General features: G+C 39.0%; 1 protein-coding gene across 5 annotated transcripts in view; it reads left to right on the top strand.

Moving 5' to 3' along the window:
* The window catches only part of LOC129732921 (uncharacterized), a 391,879-nt gene that overhangs the window by 78,118 nt on the left and 295,275 nt on the right, over positions 1 to 18,486 (top strand). The window contains exon 1 of one of the 5 annotated variants that reach the window (XM_055694376.1): positions 17,540 to 17,562. The exons of the other annotated variants lie outside the window; for them this stretch is intronic. The gene's annotated coding sequence lies outside the window, so the exon portion shown is untranslated. Of the gene's footprint in view, positions 1 to 17,539; positions 17,563 to 18,486 lie in introns of those variants that run through there. 5 annotated transcript variants of the gene reach the window in all.

The raw sequence follows: 18,486 nt of genomic DNA on the forward strand, positions 1-18,486 counted from the left end.
ATATACTCCAGTGACAACATCCATAATATTTGCGAAACCCACGTCAAGCTTTAATTCAATGATCGTGTTTGGTTCACCCTCCGAAAACTATCCTTTAAATTCTTTTTATTCTTTATTGAAACTGGACTTACGTTGGTATACGATTTGTGGTTTACTGGTCCAATAAGTATAAAGTAATAGGTAGTTAGTATAACAAAGGTTTCTGCACCACTAGGTGGATTAATTCAGGTTTTTTTTTTAAGATTCGACTAGTTCAAATGTGAAATTGTTGTATTCCCGTTTCGTTATATGTATTAACCCTCGAAAGATATTTTTATTGAAGCACCTGCTTGCCTGTTGGTAAATAGGCCAAATAAATTTGGTTTAATCAACATCCGACCTAAAATAAGAAACAGAATGAGAAACCGAGAAATAGGAGTTTTTGTTTTGAAGTACTTACTGTATATAAGACCATTGCAAGAAATGATGTAGATATCAGAACATCACACTGGTTGTCCAATTTTACCCACAATATACTCGTAATCACTTTACCTTTCCACTTACGCTGATGACATGTAAAAGGGGACTTAAAATTCCCATCTCATGCGTTGTTCTCAAAGTGCTCTAAACTTCGTAGTTGACACCAGGGGAAACAAGTTGAACATACATAGCATACACAACAACCATTTTGCTCTTTTACAAACTCTCATCCTTACCTGTTTCCACCCAAGAATCCTAAGCCAAAAAGTTCAAGTTATCAACCGGCATCACAATTTGATCAGGATAAAAGATTTTTATCGCAATTTTGTTCTCCACCGTTTCAGAGAAACACCGATGCACTTCTTTTCGGACAGTCATGGCGACACGTACTTATCCGTGGGTACGTGTGTGTTTCGTTTTTTTGTTCTGTTTCTTTGGGAGGGAATTTGCACAGTAAATGGAGTGTCAAATTGTACTCTCCAGCATGATGGCGTGTGCGAACCGGGCCCGGATGATGACGCGGGACCAAATTGCCGAATGGAAAGTGTAATTCGATCACAGCGATACAAACTAAACCGGTGTGATCAAAGTGAAGTCTGATGGATGATAATGGTGCACTCTCATCACCCCTTCCCTTCGGTTCCGTGGGGCCAGCAGTCGGCTAACGAGAAAATAATTTCGCTCCCCCCGGCCGGGATGGTTGTGATGTTTGTTCGGATTAAACGAAGCACTGTGGGACAACCCCACAGGAGAGGGGATTGTTTTGTTCGATTGGTGTTAACGCAGTGTGGAAATTAAGTTGATTATTCCCTGACTGGCTGAAGACTGCTTTGTTGTAGTATAATTAATTTAGTAATGTTACAGAAAAAAACTTTCTAATTGCGTATTGCCAAACGTCGCACCCAGAACAAAAACGTAGACAGTCGAAATAAGTTTGTGTCCTTGATAAACACAGGCGGCATCTCGCCAATTTATTACGACAGCTGGAATTAAACGAATTGGAGGAGTGGAAAGCGTGGAATAGCGAAAAACCTCAATTAGTCACGGTACGTTATCAAGCGCTGGCGATTTATCAACCGTGTTATACCTACTCTTTTGATTCGACTAGCAAACTATTGATACCACACACAGGAATAATCCTCAGATAGCATTACCACACTTACTTACGGTCAGGAAAAATACCCAAGCTCAACACCACAAACCCCGAATTGGATCGCGTCCGAATGAGGTTGTTTTGCAATTTAAGCGCCTTCGTTCCTCCGTTGTCTGATTAATCCCTTCGCATTTATCAATATCGATTGCAAATTGATATCCTACCAAGCCCGAAGGTTTTCGATCCAATATCGTGCAACCTGAAATCGATTCGAACGAAGAAGGAGGATTCATTTCGACAAAACATTTCAACGTTTTCTGAAACCCGATGCCGGAGAAAGTGTGCGCTGAAGATGCCTGGACCGCTGCTAGACAGACAGAGGCTATCCGATGTACCGATCTTACTGCAGGGATAAGCTTCAAAATTGATGGTAGCGATTTTACAGTTTACTGCTGGTCGTTTCTAGCAACGGATTACCGCGCACCACGTTTCGTCCTATTTTTCTATCTCGCCATCGGTCGGTCCGTGTCGATCGGCTGAATGTTGGCTGTCCTTCGATAGCTAAGCACCGTACATCGTACGACGAAGAAGTCGAAAATTTGTCCCATGTGCGGGAAAATCTTCAATCACACTAGACCGGCAGGGAGTTTCGGAATTGCGCGACAGAGCTTCTACACGGTGGCGGACTATCATCACATATGTATGACAGTAAACTGGCTTCCGATTTTAAGGTTATTTTCGAAGCTACATCGATTCGTTCGCTGAAAAAGAAAATCTAGCACTGTGACCGTTTGGTTTCACGATAAATGGCCTTATTTATTTTCTCAATAAGTATGTCACCTCGAGCTATTCCTGGTCTAAAGGAAATGTTTTTTTGGAAGAACGTTTTCATGAAATATTCAATAATCATAATTCATTTTTTAACGAAACAGAAAATGCTTCCATCACGTCACAATTCACTGTCATGACCAATTTTAGTTGACTGGAACTACTTTAAAATTAGAATCATCATATGAAACTTCTGATGCCTGCTAAAAAATGCTAAGAGTAAAATAGGAGCTAAGAATGTGAACCGCACTTTCAACTACTGGCGACGTATAACGTCACGTATAACAGTAGCTACACTCAAACTTGAAAAATCTTGAAGTTTATTTATACCCCCCACAACTCAACAAATTTAGATTGCTTATCCGACACATAACTCCAACAAGTGGCTGTCACTTGCATATTCATCAAGCTTAGCAGACTGTCCAGCCAACATCTCTTGAGAATAATGTTAAGCAGGTTCAAGTTGAAAGAGTACGAACACGATCGGAGACATACAAGATGAAATAGCAACCCCTACACAACTGCTCATATTTGCTTAGTTTTCGCGTGACATAAAGGAGAAAGGAAATATTTTTGCTTATATCAACACGCACATGTTAACAATTAAATACGTAAGTGAGAACAGACTTCAGACACATTTCTAGCTACATAGTCAGGAATTGCTGTTACATATTTGATTCGAAGCTGATTTCACTGTCAAGAATGCTTGAGTTCCGTGCTCTTACCATCACTAGCGAGACAAACAATCAAGAAGTAACACCTCGGCAAGTTACGGAATAAAACATTTTATGTAAATTTCACACTTTTAGTCAATAGATCTTCTCGCCGAATCTCTCTGACCTCACTTTTCTGATAGTTAGTGGTAACTTTGTCTACATTTTGGACTTTCTACTTTTTGCTGAAGGAGTAATCGTGTGCGTAGTGAAAATGCTACTCAATTTATAATTGTTCTTAATGTACTGGCACCTTCACACACAATATTTAAAGAGCATTTTTGTAACAATTAAAATGATCTGCTATAATTGAGAGCAAAACTACATCGCTCGAAGGTAAACAAAGTTACCAGTAGCTGTCAAATTCAGATGCGTGACGTCACCGTGCGATGGTCTATGGCGTTCCTTTTTGTTGGATTGCTTATCGATAACGCCCACGATTCAGATGCCAGCTCAAAATCGTGAAATATTTTCAATTACTCTCCAAATACTGGTTTTATTGATATAAGATCTCCAAAAGATATTTAGCACATAAAAAGCCTTAAAGAACGACAAAAGGCTTTACACGGAGACAAAAAAGTCCGGTCACACTTTTTTGGGGTCGCCTGTGTAGGCTGTTGCATCTCTCTGGTGCCATCTATATGTCAAAGTGGTGCCAAAGTGGCAGAGTTTCGTTTCTGTCAGCTAGCTGGCATCTCTATCTTATTTGCTTCGTTTCATCGCAGCTAACATCGCAGTGGATCCGCGATTTGCGGGCCCCATTGACAGATGCTATGTTATGCGTATGAAAAGTAGCGGTGATGTGCTTTCTCGTTTACACATACGCTGAGATGTTAGTCCTCGAAACATGGCGGGATGCCAGCTAGCTGGTTTCTGTGCAGTTTGTATACATTGAGTTGTGAGCCATGGCAGAGTTAAGAGCAGCTGTTATCGCTGAATATGTGAAAGGGTACAAACCCGGACACATATTCAAATACCTAAAACCGTTCGGAATCAACCGGAAATTCGTGTACCGAACCATAAATCGATACCTAGAGACCGGAGGCCGGAATCCCGTCCAATCTGCACGGAAGCTGGCCAGGAACCTTAAAAAGACAGGGAATCAATCCGCCTGCTTCTGCGCAAGGATTTAAAACTTACACCGTACAAAAAACAGGTGGTTCATGGGGTTACCAAAGCTACATAGGATGAGATTATTTTTTCGGACGAGAAGCTGTTCGTTTTGGAGCAAACAGTCAATCGCCAAAATGATCGAGTTTGGAGTGTGAGCCTCCAGCAAGCTCCTGCGGACAAGCTGAACGTTTCCCGGCTCCAAAATAAGACGTCAGTGATGGTTTGGGGAGCCATTGGCAAGAGAGGTGAACTGCCTCTTATTCTTATCGATAAAGGGGTCAAATTTGGTTGAGATAATTTGTTTTGTAATAATTAATTAATTATTACAAAACAAATTAATTTAATTTTGGTTGAGTTAATTTGTTTTATAATATCTTGCTATTTTACATATAATTTTTCCAATTCAATATTGCCACCCTAACGACAATGATATAACAAATATGATATTTTCAGGAATTTTTCTATTGGTATTCAGTGAAAAGTGATTTTTTCCATTTTATACTCACTTTTACACAATATTATGAACCACCCTATGTCGAACAAATGAACCACCCTAATGAAACATAATGTATTCGATGCTAGTTATAGTGTATATCATCATACAAGCTGTTTCAAGAGACCAGTGATCAACTTCAAAAGATAAAATCTAAAAATTTTGAACTCCGCCTTCACAATTGAAAAAACGACTAAGTCCCAGAGAGCAGATTTTTGCAAAAAAAAAAAATTTTTTTCAGATGACACCAATTCTCGACGTTTCATGCAATTTTAAGTCATTTGGCATCAAAAATTTTTTTTCGAAAACCGAAATTTCACGTAATCATATATCTTCCCAGTCTATAAAAAAGGAGATAAATGCAACATTACGAATTACCGCGGAATCACATCTCTGTGTGCCGGGTCGAAACTGTTGGAGATTCTCGTGGGTGATCTTTTATTTAGTAAAGTGAAATCGTACATCACAATAGAACAACACGGCTTTTTTCCCAAACGCTCGATTAACACAAACCTGCTTCAACTCTGCTCGTTTTGCATTCAGAAAATAGAGGAAAATGCTCAAGTTGACACAGTGTACACAGATCTTAATCTTCCACAGGGTAGCAACTTAGGACCGTTACTCTTCCTGATATTTTTTAACGATGTTTGTTTCATAATTCCACCTAGATGTTAACTACTATATGCTGACGATTTGAAGATATTTCTTGCTGTACGGTGTTTAGAAGACTGCAAGCAATTACTAAATGTTACTAACCAGTTTGCAGAATTGAGCTTGAACAACCTTACGATTAGTGTTTCCAAATGCTCCATTATTAGCCTTACTCGACGACACTCCTATATTGTTCAATTATAAAATCGACGATGCTCCTCTTGGAAGAGTTGACGTAGTAAAAGATTTGGGAGTGGAACTGGATTCCAAGCTTACATTCCAGAACCACTACTCTAGCATCATTTCGAAAGCTAACCGCAACCTAGGTTTCATTATGCACATGGCCAAGGACTTTCGCGACCCGTACTGCCTGCGAGCTCTCTACTTCTCGCTAGTACGCTCCATTCTTGACACAGCCTCTGTTGTATGGAGCCCGCATTTACAAATTTGGAAATCCAGAATAGAAGCTCTACAACACAGATTCATCAGATTCGCCTCAAGACATCTTCCTTGGTCTAACACAGTAAACCTACCACCGTATGAAGACAGATGCAACCTGTTGAATATCGACACTCTAAACAAACGGAGGAATGCTTCAAGAGCTGTTTTCGTCGCTAAACTACTAATGGGTGAAATTGATGCTCCTGAGCTCCTGTCGCTGTTGAATTTAAACGTCGGTTCCAGGCCTCTAAGATTTCGAGACTTCCTTCGACCTGCGTTTCATCGAACCGACTATGGGAAACATGAACCAAGCGATGTGTTGTATTTTCAATAGTGTATATCATTTGTTTGACTTTTCTTTAACCCTCTAGTGCCCAATGCCGCCATTTGGCGGGCTTCAGTCAAACCTCTAACAAGCTTCAATAAATACTTTAAAATTGTTTATAATGATTCATAGTGATTTTACCGAAACCCGTCTAGAAATTAACTTGGGCACTAGTAAGCTCTGTACACCTCATTTAAAAATGGGTTTTTATGCCGATTTGAGAATGGTTATGATGTTATCAGCTCAAGTCGGCTCTTCCCATTGCACACTTCATTTAGACTTTGTCAGTTCAAGTTAAATAAATAAATAAATAAATAAAAAAATAAATAAGAATCTGGGACGAGATGCCGATGGAGCATGTGCGCGTCGCTTGCGACGACTTTCCGAGACGTTTGAAGCTGGTTCGATCAGAGAAAGGTGGTGTAATTCCGAGATATCGTCTGTGAAGTATCTTTATGAGTTACTGAATAAAGCTATGAAAGCCAGATTCAGATTTTCTTCTTTTTCTATACGTTTGATTTGGTTGATATGTACAGCATGATAAGTTGCCCATACAAGCGCCCCATACTCAAGAATACAAGGGCACAGTACAGTGATTTCAAACAATATACATCGTTAAATTGTTGCGTGTTTCTCTTGACGAACCCGAGTACAGCATAGGCCTTTGCGGTTGTGGCTGCAATGTGCTGAGCAAAGTTTAACTTGGCATCGAGAAGACCTGGCCTAAATTCTTCACAGTATTAACTCGGTTGATACTAGCTTGTGACATCCTGTAGTCGAACAACGTGACATGCCTTTTTCTGCAAAACGAAATCACGTTACACTTTCGCACGTTCACTTGCATACCATTAAGAGTGCACCAGCTTAACAAGGTGTCAATATCTGCTTGGATAGCACAGCAGTCAAGAGTAGACGTAACTACTAGAAAAAAAATTGAGATCGTCAACAAACATGTACTTGGCTGCCGCTATTCGCATAACAGTCCTATGGAGAAGTCCTATGTTTTCTTATTTTTTGCGGACATGGATCCATTTTAGCATGCTCTACAAGAGTAGTCATTAAAATCGAGGTTGTGGGAATCAAACCTTACTTTTCTAATGGCTATTCTTAAAGAACATAGGACTATTATGCGAATAGCGGCAGTTGGGAGATTGTATGATTGAACATAAGTCGACTCGATTATCCGGAATTTAATTTTTTTGGTGTCCGTTTTCATTTTTTATTCCGAAATTTTGTCTTTACTATCCCTCCTGGCATACTTGTTACCATTTATGTCACTTCCGGCATATTTGGGACATGTTCGAATTAAGTGAAAATAATCAATGTCCAATTTATTATTTTTTTGCTTCTTGAAATTTAACCCCTTTTCGCCTCAGAAATAACTTCTGGTTACGCCACTGCATCATACAAGTGAATAAAGAAAAGAAATATACATTTTATGTTCGTTAATTGCAAAATTTCAGTGTTTTTTGTGTGATTCAATTATCCGGAAAACTCGATTATCTGGAATAAAATTTTTTGAAGTTCCGGATAATCGAGTCCAACTTGTATTTGTAATCATCAATACCTTCCCAAAATAGTATTTTTCAATAGCTTCTCAAAAATGAGTCGTGTTTTTAAAAAATTCAACCAATAGCACAAAATGGCGTTTTTTGCCTATAGAAAAGTAGAGTAGAATCGATTTTTTTTGACGAAACAAGAACGAGCCAGTATTGTCGTTCGCGGGGTGGAGGTAGGGAAAAGTTGTGTGCTGAATATGTCGTTGCAATGAGACATAATTAAAAGTAAAAAGTAAAAAAAAATAGTTTTCTATTCTGTTGCTCACTGTGTTGTGTGTCAATAAACAATAGTTCGGTGTAGTCTTACGTCAATAATGCGGTCAGATATAACTTTCTACTTTTTCTCCATGCGTGGCCCGTCGTTAGAAGGAGAATGGATAGCAACAGGAGAATATAATGCTGACAGAGTAGCAGCAGCGGTGTGATGGAAGAGACTACTTCGGCTGCCGTTGAGTTGAGTAAGAATAGGAGAGTATACACTGTTATTTAGTCTCGTTTTATTTGATAAAAAAAAATCGTGATCGCCAAAGCAATTCGAATAGATCACAATATTGTTCACTTCGTGCACATCGTACGAATAACATTAATAACAAGAAGTATATCGTAAGAAGAAAAACAAAGAGAGTGCACCAACACCGATACTTTGCATCGCTGAAAGTAACTTAAGCAAATTCCCAGCGCCGGGTGTCGGCACCACCGGCTCGGAGCAGCATCCGTTGGGACACTGGCTGCCGAAGAACAGCAGAAGATATATATTCGCAGAATAAAGCTGCTATTCAAGGTAGTTTTTTTATACGGTGTCGGATTTATATTTGAGCCTGTGGATTAGATTCTCATCCAACTCTGTCTGACTCCTGCGTTTTCGGAGACGAAATCTCGATAGATCCAGTCCGATTTGGGCAGGTACAAAATGACGCGGGTCGCAAAGGCCGACGCACAAAACCTGACCTATCCGGAAAAGCTGTACCCAGACGGATTACGGAAGGGCCACTAGGTTGTATTTTTCCGGCCCAAAGTAAAGGCATAGCATACAATGTCGATTTGTAAGGATCGGGCATGGTTTTCAACCGTGATCGAGACTACTAAAGTCCATCCAAATAAACTGCGTGTTCTAGTGCGTGTTCTCAAAGAAGCAAACGAAAGTATTGTTTGTGGTCACCGACTAGAGTTTGACCGTCGAGGACCGGCCGTTTCAAGGATTGCAGCTTTCAGTTGGTTAAGATCCTGGATTGCAAGCAATTGCATTCAGAGTTGCTCGAAAGAGTGTAAAAACTTAGTCCAATCAGACTCGTTTCAGGTAACTTTCGCCTGGTCTGCACTGCCGAGCTATATATTCGTGAACAAGGTGCGTTTACCGTGGCGCTTTTTTGTGCCGCGGGAGATTAACTGCATCAAATGCAACCAGTTGGGACATACGGCCACCCACTACGGCAATAAAGAGAGATGCGGTAATTGCGAAGAGCAACATGCAGATGACGGTTGCAATAAAGGTGCTGAAAAGTGTCCCTACTGGAGGAAAATTGGAGGAAAATTTACCTTGAACATTAGCGAAAAATAAAAGGATAAAATCAATGTATATTCTGAAACTTAATTTTTTAAATTACACTGACACTTTCAATAAAATTTTTGTGAAAAAAATCAATAAAAGCGTACTATAATAATGAGCTTTTCTTGAAAAGCGACTTTAGTCTAAAATATTTAAAGCATTAAGATAAATTACATACATCGAGCTCAATTCCGATAATTTTTTAGCATTTTCTTGGAAGAAATTTAAAATATGGGTGAATGAAATTATTTAAATTGATTTGAATTGACTTGAACTGACTTTCAAAAACGCCGTAAAATCATAACATTACATAGAATCTAAACTAGAGACCTTCTTCTCTGTTCAAGTGAAATAGGTCGGAATTCTAGGGCGAATATGCAAGTAAATCTATTTCACTGTTAGCATATAATTACAAATTTAATCGTTTTTAATTGGAGCTACCCATTTGAGGATTTTTTAATCTGTCACTTTGATATCCGATTCTTTTATGCCTAATTAAACTTCATAAAAAATCACTTTCCCATTTATTATTCCAATTGTTATGTGTTTTAACAAGTTTTAATATTTTTGTGTTTAAACAAGTGTTTTAACAAGTTTTAATATTTTTGTTAGCGTGACATGGATGAATCAGTTCTTATTATTATAACGCCGTAACATTCCTTAAAATTCCTCACTGTTAGCGTTCTCATGGATTTGTAAATTTGTAGATATGTTTTGGACTTTCAAAACCTTTTAGGTGCTCACTGCTATAGAATAATCAATCAACTGATTTCAAACTAAATAGTTTAAAAAAGAGCTAAAATCCAGCATTAGAAAAGGGTTGATTCATTTCAAATAAACCGATCAGTTCATGCAAAGCTATTCACACGAAACAAAAATGAAAAAAAAAACTCTAGACATGACATGACAGACGCAGATGAGCTCGCAAACGTTTCACCAAACTGCTGCGTACATCACAATCCCATTTGGGTTCGGAGTGAAATATGATTATTTCATCCTACATCAATTCCGGGGTTCCTTCTTCTTTTTTCTTCCCGTACAAATGCGGTAAATCTCATCAATATTGACGCTTCCTATTCCGGGCCGCATAAGGATTTTCACCCGTTTTTGCATGACCTAGAACAAAGAACCCTTTCGGTCCGTGTGCGCGCCGTGGTCTGTTTCCCACGTCGGAACACGAATACATACAGTGCGTCACCCGTTTTTGTCATGTTAAATTTTCGCCTAAATCAGACCGGTTCTGTAAAGGATTGCGTTGGAAGACGAGCTGGAAAAAACGAGCATTCGACAAGAAACCCTGCCGCTCTAATCTCACGGCAAATGTCGATAACATCCAAACGGGGTGATGCCGCAATCCTCACCGAAAGACCCCGGGGGAACGATAGCGAAATGTCACTCCATCTGAGCTCCATCGAACAAATGTCGGTACGTATGTCTGAGCCTTCACCGATATGACAGATCTAGATCTGACGTTGGTAGGCCACTCGCACTGCAGGGGAGCCCCCGACCGGCTGCGGGCAGTAGTTAGGAAATGAGAGCAGAAAAAAACCCCGTACCCCGTTCCGACCCGACTTGACACGTGGCAAAAACTCTTGTCAGCTTGAACGAAAGCTGACATATCGATTATTGTAACGAGGTAAAATGCCATGTTGCGAGGCGAAAAAAATTAGATCGGTCCCAAGTTTGCCTTTTTCCCATCCGGTAATGGCAGATTCATTAGTGACACGCTGCTGCTGCTGCTGTTGCCGAACGAGCGCAGGCTGAGGCTGGTTTTGAATTTGCTCCCGGAATGGCACCAAACCGTTATTTATTTAGCGGGTTTTGCGTAGTGGTAGGTACTGAGTAAACAATATGCTGCTAAAAATGGCTAAAATAAAGAAAAAATACATGCTAAAATTACTCGTTCTACCACCCTCTTGTGGTCATTGAGAAAGTTGCCATCTAGAAGTTGTTGGCGTGTTAACGGTTGTAAAACCCAAGATGGCAAAAACGGAGAGAGTTTACATTATCCAACACTGTACCCTCTTTTGTATGGCTAATACTGTTGGTGAACCTTCTGCAGTTAATTGCTATTGTTCGTCCTATATTTTTGAAAGGACTTGTCAAACAATGAACCGTCTCGAAATGTAAAATAGTAATCGTCAACATAAAGTTTTAATTTTCCCAACATTGTCACAATGTTGGGAAAGACAACAGTTTTTGATAAGATTGACGGCGCTGTGGCATTAAAGTAAACAAAAGAAATTTGTTTGGCATCGACTTGAATTCCATCGCCATCTTTCCGTTGGCGTTTCAGTACAGAAACAATTTCTCTCGTTTTATTTCCTGGTTTATGTACTTTTGAGAGATTCTTTATTTCAGGAAGTAAATGATTCTATTCCCGATACCTTTTTTTTATCCTGAATCTGTTTATTTCAAAGCTGTTATGAATTTTGACCATTTCAGTTTTATTCTTTTCCTAGCACTTTCAATACTCTTATCGCTTTGTTTTTTTATTGTCTAACTGTGGGTGATAAAAAAACTGTGAGTCTCTTGATGAAATTTTGAAATGTCTGCCGAGCCTCATTTTTATGTTCCATTCATTTATATGGGTATTTTTTCTTGCTCAGAGCTCTGTTGCTCTTTTTGTTTTCATTTTATCCTGTTGAGTGGTAAAAATTTCCATTTACCCAATGCTAGTTCATTTTCTTCTTTGTTTTAGCAAACTGAAAGCGTTTGTTATAATAAATCAAAGCTACAACAATATCTAAAAAGTAAAAAGTCCATATAAAACCATTCGCGTTTTTTTAGCACTAATTTGTTTCCATTAGCATTACAAATGGGCGCCAGTTGTTTGCCTGCCACGAAAAGCTATAGCACAGTTTGATAATTTGCACTCTGCGCGCTCGATTGTTGCCAAATAAAATGAACTACAACGAGTACGGAGTGCAGACACGATTAGCATAATCCGTAAACGGTAAACGGTGTCTAAACCACGAAGAAAAGTCTTCCGGGAGCACCATCGCACCAGTTGCAAATTGGCCACACACGTACACTGCGTGCCGGACGCAATTTTCGCATAATATTCTGCCCGAAAAGCGAAGGAACCGGCTGAGCGAAGCCATAACTAATCGCCACCGGCTATTATTCTAATGAAGCTGTAACGTATTAGCGTCCAACTATGCGGCTGATGCTAAACATGGGCTAGGAGAACGACGAAACACCACCGGTAATGTATTTACTTCAACATTATATTCTACGAGAAAAATGCTGCATTTACCAAAGTTATGAATTGCAGTTGCTCGAAAAAACGTTGATTAACTCAGTCCTATTAGAAAGTGGTTAACCATGCGTCTCCATTGAAAAGTACGATGTGTGGAGTCACCCAGTACTTTTTGGATTTCCATTTTAAACCAACCTGAAACAACTACAAACGTTACAAGAAGCATTTTTCAAGGTGCCTACCTTCCGTATTCAATTATTTAATCAAAACGAAACATTCTCTTGAGTCTTGAGTTCAACGGTGTTGCGAAGCAACAAAGAAAATCAAAGTTTATCAATTCCGGCTGATTGTCTCTCGCAGCCAATCCAAACAAAATCAACGTTAGTTCAATCAAGCAGAAACGAATTTCCGCTCGGTTTCACCCTCAACTACACTAAATTCCGGATAACTTTCAAGAGAAAAGTTTTTCCCAGAGAAAGGTTTTTCATTTTATTAAAACAAATAAGCAAACATAAACTGTAAAAAAAACAAAAGAGCACGACTTCCGCGCGTAAGTAAGTCCGTAATTTGTTCCCTAAATAAATTTCCTCGGGGCCTATGTGGAGCAAGATACAAGCATTTTCAATTTGCTCGCTGGTTTCCCTTTTTTGAAGAAGAATACTTCTCTCAGGAAGTTCGGCTACATAGGGATGTGAAATGAAAATCTAAAACCAAAAAAAGTGAAAAATATGTCCAATTTCAAATGCTAGTAAATCGGTTAGTATTCGATGGATTTCCTTCGTTCTTGCAGCAATAGATTGGAAAATCTTCTAAGATTCTTCCCAAAATAAGATAATTGTAATTTTATTATTCATACTATTGTACTATTGAAAATAGTCAAGCCTTGTCAAAACGAAAAATTCGACCTCTGATTGGTCGTTATATGCTTGCTTCCCAAGCACGGTCGACAGGATCATATACCTTGCAATTGAAAACATGCTGTTTGGCTTATATAAGAGCTTGTTTCAGCCGGAGCCGCTCATAATAGTTCTAGACAGCGACAACAGCAGTCGTCCTTCCTTAGCAGCAGCACTAGTCCTGTGGTTGGTCACCATGTCTCAGGAGCAGCGCGGTTTTTCTCAGCGTGTGTCGCCAGACAGCCATTATTTCCCCCGTGTTAGGGCAGCATGAAGATTGCCATCAGGAAATCCAATTTTGAACATCAAAATGCCTTTTTCAAGGCAAATAAACAAATCATTGAAAGTTAATATTTTTTGTCAACGCAAGCAAGCATTCTGTGTTGCTTCCTAGCAATTTAAATTTGTCGCACCCGTCTAATTTACTGAATGTGAAATAGCTTCCACAGTGCATGTTGTCCGTGTATCTTAATTCCCCCACTGTTAGGGCAGCTCAAAGGTTGTAATTAGCAACCGATTTTGAACCGCAAAATGCTTTTTTCAAGGAAAATAAAAAAAATAATTGAAGGTTAATAATTTTCTGGCATCAACACAAGCAGACATTCTGTGCGGGGTGCAATCAAATTCGGTTGTAGTTGTCTAAGTTTTACTTTATTTAGTAAACCCCCCACTGTAGGGGCAGCGCAAAGGCTGCGATCATCATAACCGACTTTGAATAACAAACTACCCTGTTAGACCGCATTCACAAGGACAGTTAGTTCGACTATGCAGAGCTAATATGAAGTCGATTCAATCAATTAGCATCAACAGATTTTCGTCGTCTCCCAGCTGCCAGGTTGCAAAATGCTGCAACACGCAACAGCGAGCAAACGAATTCGCTTGATGTTACAAGTCGCAATACGGTTAGGGGTTAAATCGTTGCGTGTGTGAAAGCACCATCGGTGTTCATTCGCTGGATACAAAAATCAAATGCGAATTGTGAAATAATTCGTCTAAAGAACATAAGGAAATGGTAAACCTGAACTGAAAGGCGTGGCCTATTACGTAGCACCCGTCGGCTATAAAAGAGTGTTTCTGGGAAAACTAGCTATTCATTAGTCGGAGGGTGAAATGGATGGGCCGCCCACAACGTTGATAGCAGTAGCAGCAGATATCGGCACTCAGCAGTAACAGACCATAGCAGCGGGTCGCGCCCGTGGCTGCCTTCAAATTAAACACTTGTCCTGTGGTTGGTCACCACGTCTCAGAAGCAGCGCGGTTCTTCTCAGTGTGTGTCGCCAGACTGCCATTATTCCCCCACTGTTCAGGCAACATTAAGATTGCCATCAGGAAATCCAATTTTGGAAATCAAAATGCCTTTTTCAAGGCAAATAAACAAGTCATTGAACATTAATAATTTTTGTCAACGCAAGCAAGCATTCTGTGTTGTATCCTAGCAATTCAAATTTGTCGCACCCGTCGAATTTACTGAATGTGAAATAGCTTCCACAGTGCATGTTGTCCGTGTATCTTAATTCCCCCAATGTTATGGCAGCTCAAAAGTTGTAATCAGCAACCGATTTTAAACCGCAAAATGCTTTTTGAAGTAGAATACTTCTCTCAGGAAGTTCGACTACATAGGGATGTGAAATGAAAATCTAAAACCGAAAAAAGTGAAAAATATGTCCAATTTCAAATGCTAATAAATCGGTTAATATTCGATGGATTTCCTTTGTTCTTGTAGCAAAAGATTGGAAAATCTTTTGAGATTCTTCTCAAAAGAAGATAATTGTAATTTTATTATTCACACTATTGTACTATTGAAAATAGTCAAGCCTTGTTAAAACGAAAAATTCGACCTCTGATTGGTCGTTATATGCTTGCTTCCCAAGCACGGTCGACAGAATCATATACCTTGCAATTGAAAACATGCTATTTGGCTTATAAACGAGCCTGTTTCAGCCGAAGCCACTCATAATAGTTCTAGACAGCGACAACAGCAGTCGTCTTTCCTTAACAGCAGCACTAGCCCTGTGGTTGGTCACCACGTCTCAGGAGCAGCGCGGTTCTTCTCAGCCTGTGTCGCCAGACTGCCATTATTCCCCCCGTGTTGGGGCAGTATGAAGATTGCCATTAGAAAATCAAATTTTGAACATCAAATTGCCTTCTTCAAGGCAAATAAATAAGTTCTTGAAAGTTAATAATTTTTGACAACGCAAGCAAGCGTTCTGTGTTGGATCCTAGCAATTTAAATCTGTCGACTACAGTTATAATAATACAATGTTTTCTTATATTCTATACATTATTTCCAGTAGTTAGTCGTTTTTTTTATTTGATTTCTGCCCATGGTGATGTCGATATTTTCGCAGTGCTGATTATAGTGACGCATCATGCGATTTATTGGGCCATTTTTTGAGTAGTTTGTTCTATGAGAATTTTCCGAAAATATTTTACGATTTCTTAATTGACGACTGGGTGCATAAAAATTTAGTTGTGATAATAATTGAGTAGATTGCACGCGTTGAGAAATAATGTCATTGATAAAATAAAGCATTGAAAGATCGCGGCGTTTTTTAAGTGATTGTATGTCTATAAGCATGCAGCGTGCTTCATATGATAGTAAGGGAAATGATGTCCAATTTAGCTTACGAAGCGCGTACAAAAGAAATTGTTTTTGGACAGATTCAATGCGTTCTTCATGTGTGGCAATATAGGGATTCCATACAATGCTACAATATTCCAGAATTGGTCGGACGTATGTAATATATAATAGTTTGATTGTATATGGGTCTTGAAAATTGTGGCCGAAGCGTTTTATAAAGCCCAGCATACTATTTGCTTTGTTGATAATTGTATTATAATGTTCTATGAATGTAAGTTTGGAGTCTAAGATTACGCCTAGGTCCCTTATGCTTTTGCATTTTTCTACTGGTTGGTTTCCTAAGAAAATGTTTGTAGGTGGTGTTACTGTTTTTCTGCTAAATGCTATTAAATTACATTTTTTGATGTTGGGTTGTAATAGACTTTTGTTGCACCAAGTGTAGAATACATTAATTTCATTCTGGAATATTTCGAAGTCTTCTGCATTGGTTATTTCTATAAAGAGCTTCATATCATCAGCATATACAAGCACATGTATTGACTTAAGAAGAAAGGAAATGTCATTTACGTATAATATAAAAAAAGAGGGCCCAGATGGGAACCTTGAGGAACCCCAGAAGTTACTTCTATTGGGTTTGAAAAGGAATTTTGAAAGCAGACTATTTGTGTTCGTTTTGTTAAGTATGACTGCAGCCATTCCAAAAATTTTGTTTAAGTTCCGTATTTTTCGAGCTTGAAGAGTAATAATGGTATGTCGATTCTGTCAAATGCCTTGCTAAAGTCCGTATAAAGGCTTCTACGTGGTTACCGTTGTCCATTACAGTCAGAGTGCAAGTTATGAATTCCAAAAGATTTGTGGTAGTTGATTGGCCTTTGTAAAAGCCGTGCTGTTGAGTTGTAATTTGGTGTTTTACTTGTTGAAAGATTTTTTCATTAATTATTGATTCAAATAATTTTGGAATGCATGAAATAATGGCAATTCCACGATAATTACGAATGTCAGATTTAGCGCCAGATTTGAAAATTGGCACTAAATATGAAGTTTTCCAGAGTTCTGGGAAAATTCCATTCTTCAGAGACATGTTAAAAAGGTGTTGTAAGGGTGTAGATAGTTCTTCTGCCAAATTTTTGAGAAAAATTGGAGCTATTCTGTCAGGTCCAGGACCTTTCGTAGCGTCTAAATTTTTAAGTGCGTTTTGAATTTCGAATTCAGATATTTGATTGACAGATAAAGAATTCGGAAATTCAGGAAAATACGAGAAGTATTCGCGGTCGCGATCTGTTTCTTCAAATGTGGTGTAAATTTCTTGAAAAAAAGTGGCAAAAAGACTACATATTTCATTACTAGTTTGTTCTACATTACTGTCAAGATGCATTCGTGATGGAAAGTTGTTACTTTTCAGTTTGGTTTTTACGTTATTAAAGAAGTTCTTAGGGCAAGACTTGATTTGATGCTCGATTTTACGCTTATGTTCTTCATGTGCAATTTTAATGGCTGCGTCAAGTTGACAGCAAATTTCTTGGTAATTTTGAAGATTTTCGCTATTGTTGTCTTTTTTGTACATTTTATGTGCTTTTTGTTTTCTATTTTTTAGGTTCTTCAATTGGGGATTAAACCACACTGGATATTTGTTGGTGTTCGTTCGTCTTCTTATTTTTAGAGGTACGTTTTCTGATATAATTTGATTAATTATTTCATAAAATTTTGTTACTTCTTCGTTGACATTTCCTTCTTTACAAATTATACTACGCCAATTTATTATGCGAAGTCTACGTTTGACTTGTTCGAAGTCAGTTTTGTGGTATTCCGGTACATCCTCGTACTCGCAGTCGCTGGGGTACGAAGTGTTATTCATTACTATTGAATATTCAATTGCTGTGTGGAATGCTTCATTTTTCCAGATGGGAGTCAATGATGCGTCTACACAGAAGTCTCAGTGCAGTTTGTGAATAATAGGTCTAAATAAGCATTTTGTTTGTTTTTGACATGATTGATTTGATATAGACCGAGTTCTGAGGATTTGCCAAAAAGATACTGCAGTGTTTCGTTTTCGCCTACGACATGCTGTCCGTGTATCTTAATTCCCCCACTGTTAGAGCAGCTCAAAGGTTGCAATCAGAACCGAACCGCAGCAGATATCAGCACTTAGCAGTAACAGAGGATAGCAGTGGGTTGCGCCTGTGGCTGCCTTCAAATCAAACAAATCACTTGCCCTGTGGTTGGTCACCACGTCTCAGGCCTCTGCCAGGCTAAACACCAACGCGAGCGATCGGGCGAAATTTTTGTCGTACATCAGCCGGCACTTCCTCTAATGGAAAAGTTGGATCATTTTGTCCAGAAGAATTTTACTGTCGGTAATATTACAGAGATGCGATTGCATTATATCCGATATGGAATTGAACAATTGTTCTTTTGAGGACAAATAAAACACTTAATTTGAAGAGTTAATAACTTTGGGTACCAGTAGCAGTATGGTAACAGCCTCAGCGGTAGGTGCAGCCGGTACTTCCATTAGGCCGACGTTATAAGGAAGTAAATGGAAGCGGCACGGCGAAACAGTTCGGGTGTGCTTAGACGCGCGTCATT

This window comes from Wyeomyia smithii, chromosome 3 (genome assembly GCF_029784165.1).
Source record: "Wyeomyia smithii strain HCP4-BCI-WySm-NY-G18 chromosome 3, ASM2978416v1, whole genome shotgun sequence".
Classification (NCBI taxonomy): domain Eukaryota; kingdom Metazoa; phylum Arthropoda; class Insecta; order Diptera; family Culicidae; genus Wyeomyia; species Wyeomyia smithii.